The following is a 16,410-nucleotide window of genomic DNA, read 5'->3' as shown; positions in this document are numbered from 1 at the left end:
CTTAACCCACACACTCCGGTCACTGTAGGGTGCAGGGCGCAGGGGAGGGCGCCCTGGACAGCAATTAAGTACCTCCTGGCAAAAGCAGCATATATACAGTTGGACACTGTTATATGCATGAGCCCCCGCCATTAATTTTACACAAAATCGCGGGAGAAGCCGCCGCTGAGGGGGCGGGGCCTTCTTCCTCAGCACTCGCCAGCGCAATTTTCTCTCCACAGCTCCGCTGAGAGGAAGCTCCCCAGGCTCTCCCCTGCACGATAGAGAGGGTGAAAAAGAGAGGGGGGGCACATAAATTTGGCGTAAAAACAATATATACAGCAGCTACTGGGTTAACACTAAGTTACTGTGTGATTCCTGTGTCATATAGCGCTGGGGTGTTTGCTGGCATACTCTCTCTCTGTCTCTCCAAAGGGCCTTGTGGGGGAACTGTCTTCAAATAGAGCATCCCCTGTGTGTGTGGTGTGTCGGTACGTGTGTGTCGACATGTCTGAGGTAAAAGGCTCCCCTAAGGAGGAGATAGAGCAAATATGTGTGTGAGAGGGTGTCTCCGTCGACACCTGTTTGGATATGTGTAAGTGCTGAGGTGAATTTATTGCACAAAAGATTAGAGAACAGACAGGAAATCTACCCATGTCTGTCCCTGTGTCACAGAGACCTTCAGAGTCTCACAATGCTCACTATCCAAAATAATAAACACTGATATCGACACGGAGTTTGACTCCAGTGTCGACTACGATAATGCAAAGTTACAGCCAAGATGGCTGAAAGGTATTCAATATATGATTATTGTTATAAAAGATGATTTGCATATCACTGATGACTCATTTGTCCCTGACACAAGGGTACACATGTTAAGGGGAAGAAAGCTGAGGTAAATTTCCCTCCTCTCATGAGGAAAAAGAGCGGGAATCTCCAGACAAGAGACCGCAGCTTCCCACAAAAAATTCTCAGGCAGTATCCTTTCCCCACTAGGGCCAGGATGTGTTGGGAATCTTCCCCTAGGGTGTCCTGTTTGCACAGAAGGTAGCACTAGCTATTCTCAGGGATCCTGCAGATAGCGTGCACATTCTAGTATACTACTCAGACCGGCGATTGTGTCGGCATGGGTTTATAGCGCTGTGGCAGCGTGGACAGGTACCTTATCAGCAGAGATTGAGACCCTAGTAGGCATATAGATATATATGTATATATAGAGATATATATATATTAAAGATGCTGTCTTAAGTGATAGATATATATATATATATATATATATATATATATATATATATATATATATATAAAACATGCCCAAAGAGACATGAGTATACTGGGTCCTAGAGTCAAAGTATGTCGATTTCTGCTTGACGTGTCCTGTAGAATATGCAATGGAAAGATGATGCCGACTTAAGAGGCATGTGGAAGGCTGAGGATTGTTTGGAGAAGGGTTCCCGGACCTGGTCTACACAGCTATAGCTGGTAATTCTGATATTTTGCCTTATATTCCTGCACAGCCTAGGAATGCACAACATTATCAAATGCAGCCTTTCGAATAAAGAAACAAGAAAGTCCGAGGTGCGTCCTTTCTTGCCAGAGGCGGGGGCACAGGAAAGAAGCTGCACAACACAGCTAGTTCCCAGGAACAGAAGTCCTCCCCGGCCTCTACAAAAATCCACCGCAAGGCGGAGCTAGGCCCGGTGGGGGCACGCCTTCGTCAGTTCAGCCACAAGTGGGTACACTCCCTGTTAGATCCCTGGACAATAGATATTGTGTCTCAGGGATACAAGCTGGACTTTGAGAAGATGCCCCCTCACCGACGGCCCTGCCGGCTTCCCCCCACGAGAGGGAAACAGTGTTAACTGCAATTCATAAATTGTATCTTCAACAGGGGGTGGTCAAGGTTCCCCTCCTTCAACAAGGAGGGGGTTATTATTCGACCATGTTGTAGTCCCGAAACCAGACGGTTCGGTCGGACCCATATTGAATTTAAAATCCCTGAACATATACCTGAAAGGGTTCAAGTTCAAGATGGAATCGCTAAGAGCGGATATTGCAAGCCTGAAAGGGGGAGATTTTATGGTGACTCGGGACATAAAGGATGCATACCTTCATGTCCCCATTTATCCACCTCATCAGGCGTACCTCAGAATTGCGGTACGGGATGGTCATTACCAATTTCAGACGTTGCCGTTTGGTCTCTCCACGGCCTTGAGAATATTCACCAAGGTAATGGCGGAAATGATGGTGCTCCTGCGGAAGCAAGGTGTCACTATTATCACGTACTTGGACGATCTCCTCATAAAAGCGAGATCAAGAGAGCAGTTGCTGAACAGCGTATCACTTTCTCTGGAAGTGAAACGGCAACACGGCTGGATTCTATATATTCCAAAGTCGCAGTTGGTTCTTACAGCTCATCTGCCTCTCCTAGGCATGATCCTAGACACAGACCAGAAAAAGGGTTTATTTCCTGATAGAGAGAGCTCAGAAGCTCATGACACTGGTCAGGAATCTATTAAAACCAAAACAGGTGTCAGTGCATCACTGCACTCGAGTCCTGGGAAGGAGGGTGGCATCATTCGAGGCCATTCCCTTCGGCAGGTTCCATAGGAGGACCTTCCAATGGGACTTACTGGACAAGTGGTCCGGATCACATCTTCGGATGCATCGGTTAATCACCCTATCCCCCAGATCCAGGGTGTCTCTCCTGTGGTGACTGCAGAGTGCTCACCTTCTCGAAGGTCGCAGATTCGGCATTCAGGACTGGGTCCTGGTGACCACGGATGCAAGCCTCCGAGGGTGGGGGGCAGTCACACAGGGAAGAAATTTCCAAGGGCTGTGGTCAAGGCAGGAGACTTGCCTTCACATCAATATCCTGGAACTAAGGGCCATATACAATGCCCTAAGTCAAGCGGAGACCCTGCTTCGCGACCAACCGGTTCTGATCCAGTCAGACCGCAGTGGCTCATGTAAACCGCCAAGGCGGCACAATGAGCAGGGTGGCGATGGTAGAAGCCACCAGAATTCTTCGCTGGGCGGAGAATCACGTAAGCGCACTGTCAGCAGTGTTCATTCCGGGAGTGGACAACTGGGAAGCAGACTTCCTCAGCAGGCACGACCTCCACCCGGGAGAGTGGGGACTTCATCAGGAAGTCTTCACGCAGATTGCAAATCGATGGGAACTGCCACAGGTGGACATGATGGCGTCCCGCCTCAACAAAAAGCTAAAAAGGTATTGCACCAGTTCAAGGGACCCCCAGGCGATAGCTGTGGACGCACTAGTAACACCGTGGGTGTTCCAGTCGTTCTATGTGTTTCCTCCTCTTCCTCTCATACCAAAGGTGCTGAGAATTGTAAGAAAAAGAGGAGTGAGAACAATAGTCATTGTTCCGGATTGGCCAAGAAGGACTTGGTACCCGGAACTGCAAGAAATGCTCACAGAGGACCCATGGCCTCTGCCTCTCAGACAGGACCTGTTGCAACAAGGACCCTGTCTGTTTCAAGACTTACCGCGGCTGCGTTTGACGGCATGGCGGTTGAACGCCGGATCCTAGCGGAAAAAGGCATTCCGGATGAAGTTATTCCTACGCTGATAAAGGCTAGGAAGGACGTGACAGCAAATCATTATCACCGTATATGGCGAAAATATGTTGCTTGGTGTGAGGCCAGGAACGCCCCTACAGAGGAATTCCAGCTGGGTCGATTCCTGCACTTCCTACAGTTAGGTGTGACTATGGGCCTAAAATTAGGGTCCATAAAGGTCCAGATTTCGGCCCTATCCATTTTCTTTCAAAAAGAACTGGCTTCACTGCCTGAGGTTCAGACGTTTGTTAAGGGAGTGCTGCATATTCAGCCCCCTTTTGTGCCACCGGTGGCACCTTGGGATCTTAACGTGGTGTTGGGTTTCCTGAAATCCCACTGGTTTGAGCCACTTAAGACTGTGGAGCTAAAGTATCTCACGTGGAAAGTGGTCATGCTGTTGGCCTTAGCTTCGGCTAGGCGTGTGTCAGAATTGGCGGCTTTGTCATGTAAAAGCCCCTATCTGGTCTTCCATATGGACAGGGCAGAATTGCGGACTCGTCCGCAATTTCTGCCAAAGGTGGTGTCATCTTTTCATTTGAACCAACCTATTGTGGTGCCTGTGGCTACTTGTGACTTGGAGGATTCCAAGCTGTTTGACGTAGTCCGGGCTTTGAAGATTTAGGTAACCAGAACGGCTGGAGTCAGGAAGACTGACTCGCTGTTTATCCTGTATGCATCCAACAAGCTGGGTGCTCCTGCTTCAAAGCAAACTATTGCTCGCTGGATCTGTAACACGATTCAGCAGGCTCATTCTGCGGCTGGATTGCCACATCCAAAATCAGTGAAAGCCCATTCCACAAGGAAGGTGGGCTCTTCTTGGGCGGCTGCCCAAGGGGTCTCGGCATTACAGCTTTGCCGAGCTGCTACTTGGTCGGGTTCAAACACCTTTGCAAAATTCTACAAGTTTGATACCCTGGCTGAGGAGGACCTTGTGTTTGCCCATTCGGTGCTGCAGAGTCATCCGCACTCTCCCGCCCGTTTGGGAGCTTTGGTATAATCCCCATGGTCCTCACGGAGTCCCCAGCATCCACTAGGACGTTAGAGAAAATAAGATTTTACTCACCGGTAAATCTATTTCTCGTAGTCCGTAGTGGATGCTGGGCGCCCGTCCCAAGTGCGGACTTTCTGCAATACGTGTATATAGTTATTGCTTAATAAAGGTTTATGTTATGTTGGCATCCATTGGTTGATGCTCTGTTGTTTGTTCATACTGTTAACTGGGTAAGTTTATCACAAGTTATACGGTGTGATTGGTGTGGCTGGTATGAGTCTTACCCTGGGTTCCAAAATCCTTTCCTTGTAATGTCAGCTCTTCCGGGCACAGTTTCCTTAACTGAGGTCTGGAGGAGGGGCATAGAGGGAGGAGCCAGTGCACACCAGTAGTACTAAATCTTTCTTAGAGTGCCCAGTCTCCTGCGGAGCCCGTCTATTCCCCATGGTCCTTACGGAGTCCCCAGCATCCACTACGGACTACGAGAAATAGATTTACCGGTGAGTAAAATCTTATTTTCAGCTTGTTGCTGTTGTTCATTCATACTGTTATCTGGTTTACTGTTACTCCGGTTGTACGTCATGTTTGTGGTGTGGACTGGTAGGTTTCTCGCCCTTAGTTTAAACAAAAAGTCTTTCCTCGAAATGTCCGTCTCTCCTGGGCACAGTTCCTATAACTGAGGTCTGGAGGAGGAGCATAGAGGGAGGAGCCAGTTCACGCCCAGTAAAAGTCTTTTCAGTGTGCCCAAGCTCCTGCGGATCCCGTCTATACCCCATGGTCCTTTTGGAGTCCCCAGCATCCTCTACGGACTAGGAGAAAAGGATTTACCGGTAGGTACTAAAATCCTATTTTCTCTTCCATTCATTTACTTTGCATTTTGTTAATTGATAAAAGCGTTTCTCCGCTGTCACCTTGTAGCGGTTTCCTCTAAGTAAACCGCTACAAGGTGACAGCGTAGAAACGCGTGAAGGAGTACTCCTGTGGAGCCGCACACAGTTTATCCAGTGCCTGCTAACATTGATAACATTGCTAACTGGCCACAGCTCACCAAAAGTGTTCACCAAAATGATGATGGTTATGGCGGCTTATCTCCGTTGGCAGAGGGGTAAGAATTTTTCCATACCTAGACGACTTATTAATGCTGTCTCAGGAATTGCTTCAGTGTCATCTGCTACAGACAATAGCTTGTTTGCAGAGACACGGTTGGCTCATAAACTGGGCAAAGTCGTCCATGGTTCCGTCACAACGGATGACACACTTGGAGGCTGTGTTGGATTCGGGTCTTCAGAGAGTAATTTTACCTCTGAACAAAATATCCAAAATTCAGTCAAGGATTCAGGAGCTGCTACACAGTCAAAGGGTATCCATTCACGTAGCAATGCGTGTGATGGGATTGATGGTGTCGACATTCAACATGGTGGAGAATGCTCAGTTCCACTCGAGGCCTCTGCAATGTCTGATCCTTTCCAAATGGAATGGGTTACATCAGACAATAAAAACTCAGACTATGGTCCTCCCTCTGGAAGTAAGGAGGTCATTAACCTGGTGGCTACAAACATCCCAGCTGGACAAAGGGAGACTCTTTTGGATATGAGATTGGGAGGTTCTGACAACGGATGCCAGTATTCAGTGCTGTGGAGCAGTTTCATGAAGAAGTTGCTTCCAAGGGCAGTGGACCAAGGAAGAATGTTGCCTGCCAATAAATATATTGGAACGTCAGGCCATATATATGGCCCTCATTCAGGCAAAAGGACATTCTTCAGGGGAAACCAGTTCAAATTCGCTCGGACAATGCAACGGCAGTAGCGTACCTTAAACATCAAGGAGGAACTCGCAGCCAGAAAGAAATGAAGGAGGTAAGCCACACTTTAAGGTGGGCAGAACTTCATCATCCAGCCTTGTCCGCAGTGTTCATTCCGGGAGTCCTAAACGGGGAAACAGATTTTATCAGTCAACATGCCATTCATGCAAACGAATGGGCTTTTCACCCCAAGGTCTTCCAGACACTGGTAAACAAGATAGAGCTCATGGTGTCCCATCAGAACAACAAAGTTCCAGCATACGGGTCAAGAACAAAGGATCCCAGAGTGACCTTTGTGGATGCCCTGTCAGTGAGATTGGACTTTCGTCTGACCTATGTGTTTCCACCGATCGCCCTGTTGCCCAGGGTGATACGAAAGGTAAAACAAGGGAAGGGCGCTGTGATACTAATAGCTCCGGCCTGGCCAAGAAGACATTGGTACACAGATCTGCAGAGGCTGTCGATGGATGCTCCATTACAACTCCCTCAACGTCCAGATCTACTGTCTCGGGGTCCTTGCTATTACAGGCACCTGGATTGACTATCTTTGACGGCAGGTAATTCAAACAATGCTCAGAGCAAAGAAACCATCCTCAGCTCGCATCTGTCACCGATTATGGCTAGCCTATATTCAGTGGTGCAAGGACAGGAAATTTGAATCTAGGTCTTTCAGAGTTTCTGTACTGTAGATTGGTCACTGGGATTATTTGTTTACATTATGTTGTTCACTGGTATGTTCTTTTGTATGGTGCTCACTGTGATGCTCTGTGTACTATATGTCAGTCATTGGGATGCACAGTGTACTGTTGGTTGGTCACTGGGTTTCCTTGTGTACTGTATGGCAGTCACTAAGATGTACTGTGTACTACATGGTGGTCACTGGGATGCCCAGTGTACTGTATACTTGTCACTGGGATTCTGCATGTACTGTATGATTGTCACTGGATTGGTACAGTATCACTGGGATGCCCAGTGTATTGTATGGAAGTCACTGGGATGCTCTATGCAATGTATGGTGGTCACTGAGATGCTCTCTGTATTTGAAAAAAAAATTCTAATGTATTAAATATTTTATGTAATTCTGACTGCCTCTTTAATATTTGACCTCTATCTATAAAATGTAATTCTGCATGATGATACTTATTCTTAATTTTCAACCAAATGGTTTTATTTGCCTCTGGCCAACCAAAGTACAGCTCTGGGACGGTTTTATAATCGGAGTAGTAGAATGGAGATTTGAATAGTAAAAGGAGCAAGATCTCAGCCAAATAGAGTAGTGTCAGAAGGCTTATGTTAACCCAGATACAACAGAAATACTAAATTGTGAAACTCATCTCATTATGAAATTAAGGGGTTTATTTACGAAGCGTCTGGTTTTAAAACCCAGCACTACTGATTGTGTTTATGTATTTCGTCCAAAAACATGATCAGAGTGCTCAGTTTTAGAACCCGATGCCTAATAAATAAACCCCTAAGAATTGTACCTTCAGCTTGTTAAATCTACAGTACTGTGCAAAAGTTTTAGGCAGCTGTTGAAGGAATGCTGCAAAGTCAGAATTACATAGGTAATGAGGTTGAAAAGAGACAAAATGCCCATCGGGTTCAACCTGTAATCTGTCTTAAGCCGAGTTCATTATAATGTCCCAATTGAAATAGTATGCTTTCGATAATGGAAGTGTTCTTCTTTATGCTGAAGATAGTTCTTAATGACATTGGCTATATGTTTGGGGTCATTGTCCTGCTGCACAATAAATATGGAGCCAATCAGATGCCTCCCTGATGGTATTGCATGATGGATAGATTCCTGTCTGTATTTCCCAGCATTGAGGACACCATTAATCCTGACTAAATCCCCAACTCCATTTCTTGAAATGCAGCCTCAAACTTATAAGGAATCTCCCCCATGCTTCACTGTTGCCTGCAGACACTCATTATTATACCACTCCCCAACCCTTTGGTGACTCCTCAGTCCGGTCCAGAGCACTTGCTGCCAGTTTCCTGGACCCCAGCTGTTATGTTTTCATGCAAAATTGTGTCACTTGACCTTGTTTCCACATTGAAGGTATGGCTTTTTGGCCGCAATTCTTCCATGAAGGCCACTTCTGGCCAGACTTCTCCGAACAGTAGATGGGTATGCCTGGGTCCCACTGGTTTCTGCCAGTTCCGAGCTGATGGCACTGCTGGACGTCTTCCAGTTTCAAAGGGAAGTAAGCATGATGTGTCTTTCATCTGATGCACTAAGTTTCCTTGGCCAAGCACTGCGTCTACATTCCTCATGTTTTCTGTTTCTTTGTGCTTCAATGCTGAGAAATATAGGTGGGTACTTATCCATTATGCAATACCATCAGGGAGGAGTCTGATTGGCTCCAAATTTATACTGCAGCAGGACAACGACTCCAAACATCCAGCCAATGTCATTAAGATCTATCTTCAGCATAAAGAAGAACAAGGAGTCCTGGAAGTGATGATATGGGCCACACAGAGTGCTGATTTCAACATCATCGAGTTGGTCTGGGATTACATGAAGAGACAGATGGATTTGAGCAAGCCTACTCTAGAGGGGATCAGTATAATTTACTGATTGTCAGGATGCCGGCCGTCAGTATACCGACAACAGCATCCTGGCCATCAGAGCGCAGAGAGTCCCCTGAGTGGGAATAGTTCCTGTGAGGCGGGATTCCGGCTGCCGGCATTGTCAGCAGTCGGGATTCCGTCATCGTTATCCTGACCGCCAGGATCCCGACTGTCTGCAATTTAACTGCATCCCCTCTGGAGTACCCCTGGTTATGAGTGTTAAAGCAGATTATTTATCTTATATAATACCCTTTATGAGGTCTAAGAACACTGTACGCTAACTACGTATGAAGTACCGTAAGGGTACACACGTTGCGTAACAATCGCTTAGCCGTGGTCGAGACGCTCAAGCGTTACGTTCGCTCGCGGCCAAGAGATCACTGGCAGGCACGCTATTGGCTGCCGAATACCGTAATGATTCGGTATAGCGATGCGACCGCTCGAGACCACGAGGAGATCACCAGCGGCGCATACGCTCACAATGTAAAACCTTTATATCTAAACCATAAACAGTGTATTATGCAGTAAACCCTTTGTGTAGTGATATGGTGTAAATGCAACACAGTATAACCTTACTAGCTTAAAAGCAGTTTGAGCGTCACCGACGCTCTGGGAATACTTAACTCTATAAGAAATACACAGATACCTGGGCTTAGGGTCCAACGCCTAATATATATATATTTTGAATGATATACTTGCAAAAGAATTAATACAAATACAAATCATACACTACAATATAACATAGACTAACTAACCAGGTAACTACACAGTAAATACAATACAATTAAGTTTAAGAGAAAAATGAGAGAAAGAGAAGAGAGAGAAAGATATGGCCCATAATAACAAGAGAGAAACAGTATGATTACGGAGAAAAACTTACGCACAAAGGAAACGATCGCATGCGCCTCTGGACATCCAGCTCCCGATTTTCAGCAATGATAACCGTTGAAGAGTGAGAGCTGGATGTGATCGGCCTTTCTATTTATGCCCCACACACAATGCAATTCAATGGTCCCTACAATCTCATTGTTCATTGGACACAGGAATTCCTCCTCGCATTATAACAAAAGGTCATAGGTTGATTCATACAGGTGGGCTGTGACTATTTCCAACAGCTCAGGTGGGAGGGAAACTGGGTTTCCCGCCGCATGGGTAATAAAGTGCAAATAAAGTAAATGTTCATAAACTTCTTATGTCCATAACTATTCGCACGAGCGATTGATCTGCTTCAAACCAACACTGGAATATTTCTAATTAAATATTCTTCCGATGGATACTAAACACCACTGTATTACTCCTGTCTGACCCTTCGTATCAAACAAAGAGGGATTTCTCTGTTAATGAACATTCTATATTAACCAAACTTTCAGAATCTATCAAAGGGACCATGATCTAAAAAATACATTATATAGTGAAAATATGTAATGATTGAGTCGCACGCTACGATCACATAAACTCTACCGTAAATACGCATACCGTGCGCCTGCGGGTGCCCGCGACTGTGAGTATGCGCACGTACGGGAGAGCGTACGCATGCGCAGCACGGACCTGTGTGAGGTGCAAATATGGTAGTGTGCATAGAGATATTTTTCTGACTTTGACAGTCCACCCTTTGGCAGTCAACAATAACTGCCACTTCCTGAAAACATTTCAAAAAGAGAAAAATATATGTTAGGGGTTAATACATTTACATGGTTGGGTAAGGGAGGAGAGGAGAAGGTAGGAAAAGGGTATGACCTAGTGAGATAGCAGAAGCATGTGTGTATGAATCCGTGCTTGGGGGTCATGTATCATCGTGCCGTACGTGTTTTAAATCAAGCTTCGAGGTATTGCGAAGTATACATTTGAATTCCTTCTTATCCCATGGTACGGGTCTGTGGATGGGCTGTCAAACTTTACCGAGCTCTTTTTGGCTTTGGTTGTAACAAAATGGGGGAGCACATTTTAGTTGATGATACATGAATGGGGGAGATATGTGATTGCTGATATCTGTGCCTGTATTCCCTATCGACTATGTGTGTCATTACCTGAGGGTTGTAGAAATGAAGAAAAGACATAATTACGGTAAATGCGGTGGTATTCTATGTCAGGTAAATGTACATTCGTCGATTGAGGTCTTGTTTGGTGTCTGTTGAATGCAGTCTTCTTTGTGCTTTTGCTCATAGGGTGCGAGCAAAGCTGTCAATGTCCATAGATTTACAAAAGTGTTGGGCTAGCGTAATTTTAAAATTTCTAGGGAAACTGGGGATCCATGGCATAGTTCATCAAAATCTGTGTATCAGGTTGTCAAAACTTCTTCTTTAATCCATCTGTTGTCTGTATATCGGCTCATCAAATTCCTCGTCCAAGTGGGTCTTTTTACCTTGGAGGAAACGGAAAAACAGGTGAAAGAAACGGACCGTAGAAATCGCATTTTCATCACATCATTGTTTCTACATTTGGGTCATAAATCAAGTCCATTGGAATTACAGTTTCCTCACTCCTTAAACTCATTACCCTAGTACGACGATTGCACCTCATTAAAGCCTGACCGCATCTAAATATCAAACCAATCGTTATGATAACACCTAAGATACATAGGAGAAACTTCCCAACATCCATTATAACTCCTTGGGCCCATTCTCCTAAACCGGAGAACCAATTTCGCGGGTTCAACCATGACACCCAACCAGTCAGCTCATTACTCACAGCAGCAAGGGTGAGATTGTGTCTTCTGCGAAATTCCCACTTTAGTTGGAGAATATCGTCCATCTTTTGGTCTATGACCTCGACCGGGTCCTCGGTGCTATTCGTAATATATGTGCAACATTTCACGCCGTATTGTGTTGCCAGTGTGACACAATATCCGCCTGTTACTGCTGTGAGGTAATTAAGAACCATTCTATGCTGGACTAGTTCTGTTTTGTAAGCCTGAAGTTCCCTTCCAGTATACCTAAACGTGTCATCATACATTTCAGTGATATTATCTAACAAATTGGCGAGCGCAGAAATGTATTTATAATTCAACACTCCTCTAGCGGTGTGAGTGATATCTAACGCGATTAAGAATTGAATCCCGGTGGATTCACTGATCATGTCAGAGGCCGGGTGCTCTGTTCTTTCTATCAGGTGCCGTTTAACGATGTGCTCGTAATGAGTATGAGTATAAGGAGTTTGGGCAACACGGTGTATGTCTTTCATTTTGTCATGTGATACAGTCATTACTTCAGGCAGTACTTTTCCAATATAACACAATCCTTCAGAGTTTGGGGCAAGCCACTTATACGCCTTTCTCCCGCATATGAAATATGCATCATCGGGGAGAACATATGGGACGGAGTAGGACATAACCATATTACACACCTTCCATGTGAAATCTCCTAACCCTAATTCTTCCATCTGCTTAGTACACGTATCAGGTTGTACGATATGTGCACAGTATCCTGGTGATACCTCTCCAACTCTCGTAATCCTATTTCCTAAGGTATACCTATACCGAAGAAAAGGAATTACAGAAGACTCTTGTGTGGGTGCACTCTTGTTTTAAATTGTTAGTATGAAAATGTTAAAACATAACTTTTATTATCTCATAATTGCTAGAAAAAAATCCACACTTTTATAATCCACTACAATTAATTAAACAAACTATATTGTTACCCATGTAGACCACCAACATCTATGAGAGGTGTCACCTCTATTTGATGGGTCTATTGGGAATTTTTATCTCACAAAAAAAAAAAATGGAAATGTTCTGGTTAGTCTATGTTATTAGACTTCAGGAGGGATGTAGACACTCAGGCTCTACACCCTGATCCTATCTCACCAGCACAAGCTCAGCTTGTATAAATAGGACCTCCAAGGGTCATTGATCCGAAGTATTATCAGGAGTATAGATCCTTATTCGCATTAGCAAATGTCAGATCTGTGACATGTCAAGGAAGACGGTACTTGGAGAGAGTTAAAGTTTAAGTGACACAGGTCAGATAGATGAGCAGAAAGAGATGATTGAAGAAAATGTGGTGATCCTGCTGTTGGTTTCGAGTCGAGAAGGTCACGAATTACAACACCGGGTATTCTCTGGGGGTCACCCTCACAGATACTGACCCAGCCCACCACCGTTTTGCTTCCAAGATCGGACGAGATCGGGCTCTGTCGGTGGGGTATGGTAGTAATTCCTTGGGCCTTCTATAGCCGACTTACCAATGAGAGTGCACCTAAGGAAGATTCGGGAGAGAGAGAGAGCAAATAAGGGCGGATCTGCTGTCCATGTTAGGCACAGGGTAACCTGTGGATCATGGATGAGAGTCCGCAGATATATGGAGAGGAATAAAGGTATAGAAAGAAGAAAGAAAGCTTGATGTCAAGACAAAATGCTGTCAGAAATTGACAGTGATAAATACACATAAAATCAGGTAACTGAGAATATCAGGTTATATTCAGTAATTACTCTATTGACGGAAAATAGAGATAACGAGTAATGGAAAAGAGAGATTGATACACAGCCCCTGAGGGGTACTCGTCATCACACTTATTCACACCTATACTACAAAGGGCAAATACACAAATACTATGTATACCATATCACATAACTGGTGAAATAAGAAAAATAGCGGTGTGATAATCCTGCCTGGATTCCTAGATGAACCTGATTAGGTCTGATTAGTATCTTATATAGAGCTACAGAGCTATAACATCAAGCATTAGTATACAGGTGTTTCAAGTGATCCACAATCTCGGATGTGTATAGGGGGTATCCCTGTTTACAGTATAATCGAGAGTGGGGGTAGACAGGCCCCTGGGATGCTGACTTATAAAATGCTTAGACAAATGTCATTATTAATTCTGTACTCAATGCTATCTAGACAAGGTTACTAAAATAATATAATAACAATAAGTAGTTGGGATAATATTGCTGAAACACGTAGCAATAACAATTTAAGAGAAAAAAGGAAAAACAAGGGAGGGGGGGGGGGGGGAAATGGTGAGGAAAATGTATAGTAACAATCACTGCCCAGATCCCTGGGCTGCCCTGATGACAAAGGGGGGCATGTCGGATTGCTGCCTGGGTATGTGGGATCAAAATAAAGAATCAATCCCAGAAGAAACAAAAAAAATATATAGAAAAGTGTACCGGTCCCTGCCCAGGTCCCTGGGTCAGTCAATAAACAACGGGATGCAAAATTCCACTACTTCAGTCCTTGGTTAATGTTGAAGTGATTCATGCTGGGATGCTGGCATAGGTCATGCTGAAATGCTGGAAAACGCGTTTCACCCGTCCTGCGGGCTTGTTCACTTCCAATGCTGCTGATATGATGTGGTGATATGGGTTTAAATACCCATATGGGTGGCTGTTAGCCAGTAGCTGCAATGTGGTTAATTGCTAAAATCGTCCTTGGACCTCCGCTGTGCTCAGCGGAAGTGACGTAATTTTCAGGTTGCTAGGCAACCTATGCATTGTGTTGTGGCGAAATTGAGGCATAGGAAAGGGGAAAGAGTATAACTCTACTCATTAATATACCTGTTATTAGGGTATCCTCGTTTGTGCAAAGGGTTAATATGCAGAGATGGCCGCTTAGCTATTGAACGATGTCGCTATCACCAGGCCCTGCCGCGCCACGTCATATCCGATGAATACTTCCGGCGTCATGTTGCCTGGATACGGGGCGTCCTAGGCTGCTTCAGGTGACGTCACTTTCATTCCAGGGCTCGATTAGGACGTCGGGGTTAGCGCGTCCCGTTGCTCGGCAACCGAGCATATGCGGGACGTTCAGTCTGATCAGCGAGTGGGACTGTGTTAGAGCTCCCACGAGCCGATCTGTTGATTGATAGTTGGAACTAGGTCTACATTAGTTCTAGACAGTGTTTAAAAATTAATTTATTATTTTTTTTTTATTTTTTTCAAATTTTTTATTTTTTTGTGTATATTTTGATATTATTTATATCCTGCCCTAAATAGATTTAGTTATTTTACGCAGACTGACCATGTCTGCTGGATGAGATAGGGCAGCTGAATTATTTATAAATGGACCCAAACCGGGTGTATGCTAAAAAACGAAAGAGAGAGAGAGGCAGTGACTGAGAACTTATTAATTAATAGCTTGATATGTGAACCCAAATGATGAAATAAGGATGCCTATATTCGAAAAGGTTATAATAATAATACAAATGAGAAAGAGGCCATAATTAGTTGTGGGTTGTGTGGGACCAGAACGGCTGGGGAATTTGGATAAGGGTGAGGGGTCCTAGGGGTGCTTGAGTGGGAACAAGTGTGTGTGTGAGAAGATGTAGTGTAAAGGGTGATATGAGGTGTATGTCCTTAGATTAAGGCTGAATGAACAGGTTAATAATTGGAATGGGGTGAATACGGTGATGAAGCCCACCATAAGGGTGGGAATGGGTGTAGGCATCGTATGTGAATAAAAAGTGTGGTAAGCGTGTCACAGAGACAAAAATAAGTGTGGGGTTGGACATCACACCCATTAGTCCATGGGTGAGGATATGGTGAGTGGAAGGTGTGGTAATAGTGTGAACTTGTGTCCAGGGACATAGATAGATGTGGGGTTAGACATCACACCCATTAATTCTTGGGTGTGGGCATGGTGAATGAGCCTAAGGGGAGGGGGGGGGGGTTGTTAGTTAGGGAAGAGGGGATAGGATGAGTGAACCCTATGGTGCATTAAACCTTCTTAAATCCGTGCCCAGTGTATTATAAACAAGTCATGGTGAAGTGAGTAAATACATGTGTAGGACATGATGCGGATATAAATGGTGAAAGGAAAAGAGGGGGAGGAAAAGGAAATGTGGAGGGGAAAATAATCGGTCTACTATTTGATCACCGGTGCCGGATTATTTATTTGATCACTGGTGCCGGGTTATAAGGCGGGGAAGGGAAAGAGGAATACAAGGGAAAATAGCCGGTCTGCTGGTGGGTCACCAGTACCTGGTTGTCGGGAATAATCTGGTGAATGCTGGTCATAAGTTATACTGTGAGAAAAGGGGGGGGGGGGGGGGGGGGGGGCAGGCGGGTAACATAAGAAGACAAGGTGGTGATTATAGGCGTTAGACCGTAGGTCTTGATTGTTTAAAGTCAGGTCATAATTCAAAGAAAAGCACTGTAATTTATGCTTTCATTGAGGCCCATTGGTTTGTAAGTGTTTAATTTAAATATCCACTCTGTCTCTTTCTTTAGTAGTTCTTTGGTCAAATCCCCTCCTCTAATCCCTAAATGGACTTGTTCCAGGCCGAATACTCTGAGGTCTTTTTGGAAATCTGTATGACAGGTGTGAAAGTGTCTAGCAACCGATGTCAGTTTTCTCATTCGTGTGAGATCACTGGCAGCATTCCGACAAGTTCCCACGTGTTCCAGGATCCGCTCCTTAAACTTCCGAGTCGTCATTCCAACATACCTCAAGTTGCAGCTACATTCAATACAGTAAATCAGACTTTGTGTGCTACAGTTAAAAAATTTAACACGAATGAGAAATTTAACACGAATGAGAAAACT

The 16,410-nt window shown here is 44.8% G+C and overlaps 1 protein-coding gene and 1 pseudogene across 4 annotated transcripts in view; one reads left to right on the top strand and one right to left on the bottom strand.

Annotated features, from left to right (window-relative positions):
* The window catches only part of C7H7orf50 (chromosome 7 C7orf50 homolog), a 671,077-nt gene that overhangs the window by 385,361 nt on the left and 269,306 nt on the right, over positions 1 to 16,410 (top strand). The gene's annotated exons all lie outside the window — the stretch shown is intronic.
* Positions 12,962 to 13,080, bottom strand: LOC134946177 (5S ribosomal RNA; annotated as a pseudogene).

The sequence above is a fragment of the Pseudophryne corroboree genome, chromosome 7 (genome assembly GCF_028390025.1).
Source record: "Pseudophryne corroboree isolate aPseCor3 chromosome 7, aPseCor3.hap2, whole genome shotgun sequence".
Lineage (NCBI taxonomy): Eukaryota > Metazoa > Chordata > Amphibia > Anura > Myobatrachidae > Pseudophryne > Pseudophryne corroboree.
This window is presented reverse-complemented; position numbering and strand designations above follow the sequence as displayed.